Genomic DNA, 2,832 nt, shown 5'->3' with positions numbered 1-2,832 from the left:
CACAGCATGACCCAGCCAGAACATCTGCATGGGGTACTCCTAATCAAATACCTACATGAACCAAGAAACTAGGTAACTCCGTAATGAATATAATGACATTGGCTGGTTACTCCTAATGTTGCTGGACAAAATAGTGCAAGAAAAAGATGAGCTAAGAGGTTTGAATTCCCTGTTCAAGCACTCCATAAATGACCTAAGAGTTTCTTGATGTGCCCCAAAGGAGACCCCTATCTTCTGTAGTGCTGAAAATCAAATGCAGAACCATCCTGTGATTTTGGTGATTGAGTTACAACCCAAGCTGAACTCAGAGCTTCTCAGGGTGTCTACTATTAAAGTGAGGGCATTGATTGGGAAAGAATGGGATCCTGCAGACTGAAACAGGGACAGTTAGGACGACTTTGATGAAACTGGGGACATTGAAACTAAATTCTGATGAATCTTTACCAGGGGAAGTGGTCTCCCCACCTTCAGTGGAATCAGCCTTTTCACCCATTATAGTATTGGCCTTTCCACCTCAGTCTGCATTGCCTGAAGAAACCGTAATGGCCTCCCTGAGGCAGTTTCCTTGCAAGCTAATGCTGAGTATCCCCATGACCCACCCCATCACCCCTCTATGCTTCTAGACCTATAACTATACTCAAGTACCAGTAGACCCCTAGAGATGAGGTACAGCATGTGTTCCATGAAGAGATGCACTACCTTCCAGAAGAACTACATGAGTTTTCTGATTTATACAGACAGAAAATCAGGGAATATCTGTGGGTATGGACACTAAGGATGTGGGAAAATGGTAGAAGGAATATAAAGCTGGGTCAGGTAGAATTTATTGATATGGGTTCACTAAGCCAAGATTGTGCATGTAGCGCAACTCAGAAAGTTAGAAAAGGCTTTCTAACAATTTCTTCATTTGGTTGTCTGAAACATGAACCAAAGAATGGCCCACAGTGAACAAACCGGAAAAGCCCAGCCTGACTTGGTTTAATGTATAAGAAGGGATTCAAGGGCTTAGGGAGACTGGAATATTAGCATGGATTTGTCATTTAAGACCTACTCACCCATACTGGAAGGATCCAGAAGACATACCTTTCACAATACTATTATAAATACGTTTGTGAGGGAGCTCCAATATCCTTGAAGAGCTCTGTGATCACTCTTCTTGGTAGGTAAAAATTTACAGTGGGAACTGTAGTCACTGAATTGGGAAATCTAAATACAATAGGAGTGACTGGAGCCAACTGGCAGCACTCAACCACCAAAGACAGGTTGGGCATAGTTACCATAATGGACAGCAGAGTCAAAGTGGCAATCAGAATAGCGCGACTCATGCAGACTTTTGTAATTGAGTAGCTGATCTCATGATGTTCCTAGACATGAAATACCAAATTCTATTCACCCTGTATAAGCAGAAAAATTCTAGGTTAAGTGCACAAAAGTCTAACTTGGATCATAAAACAGAGAGTCATAGCCATTTGATCAATTTTCAGGCTTGAGCCAGTTTACAGACCCAGAATACTTAGATGAAAGGGAGTCCAGGTCCCCTTGAGAAAGAAACACAGTACACTACAGACATGCAGTACTGTTAATTTTCCTCTCAGCTTTCCCCAAAAGGGATCTACTGCCTTTTACCGGAGTGCCTGTACGTGGGGGGAAAGGAAATAATCAGATATTGGGAAGACCACTAGATACTGGCTTTGAACTCATTCCAGGAGACCCAAAATATCACAGTGGCCCACAAGACAGAATAGGGACTAACAGGTGCCAGAAGATGAATCACAGTGTGTCAGTGGGTCCCCAAGCCCATTTGGTGGTTATTTCTCCAGTTCCAGAATGAATAATTGGAACAGACATACTTAGCTGCTGGCATAATGCTCACATTAGCTTCCTGACCTGTAGGGTAAGGGTTATTATGGTGAGAAAGGCCAAGTGGAATCCATTAGGATGGGCTCTATGGCAGAAAATAGCAAACCAAAAGCAATACTACATTCCTGAAGGAACTGCAGAAACTGTCACTGTCAAGAACTTGAAAGACACAGACTCCCACCACATCCCCACTCAACTCCCCTATTTGTCCTGTGCAAAAGGCAGATATCAATACAAAAAATCAACAAAGCACAAAGGAAGATGACAAGAGAAGAAAAAATAGACAAAGAACTAAAAGACTTACAGAAACAAACAACAAAACACATAGAATAGCTGAATGGATAAAGAACAAGATCCAACTATATGCTGTCTATTAGAAAAAGATATTCCATACAAATGGTAACCAAAATAAAGCAGAGATGGTTACAGTTACATCAGTTCAAATAGACTTTAGTCAAAAACTGTCACAAAAGGGACAACTATGCCCAACATGAGAACACCTAAATATATAAAACAATGACAAAATTGAAAAGAGAAATAGACATGAATACAATAATAGTAGGATACTTCAATACCTTACTTCCAATAATGGACAGAACATCCAAACAGAAGATCAATAAGGACTAAAGTACTTGACTAACCTGTAGACCAAATGGACCTAGACAGAACATTGCACCCAAGGGCAGCAAGACACCATTTTTCTCAAGTGCACATGGGTCTTTTTCCAGGATAGATCACATGTTAAGTCACAAAATAAGTCTTAACAAATTTAAGATTACTGTTTTGCCATACATCTTTTCTGAGCACATAGAACTAAACTAGGTATCGATAGCTGAAGGAAAACTGGAAAACTCACAAATATGTAAAAATTAAGCAATATGGGGCATCTGGGTGCCTCAGTTGGTTACGCCACTGCCTTCAGCTCAGGTCATGATCATCAGGCTCTCTGCTCAGCGGGGAGGCTGCTTCTCC

Source organism: Ailuropoda melanoleuca, chromosome 16 (genome assembly GCF_002007445.2).
Source record: "Ailuropoda melanoleuca isolate Jingjing chromosome 16, ASM200744v2, whole genome shotgun sequence".
Lineage (NCBI taxonomy): Eukaryota > Metazoa > Chordata > Mammalia > Carnivora > Ursidae > Ailuropoda > Ailuropoda melanoleuca.
The sequence above is the reverse complement of the archived record's forward strand: the minus strand, read 5'-3'. Positions refer to the sequence as shown.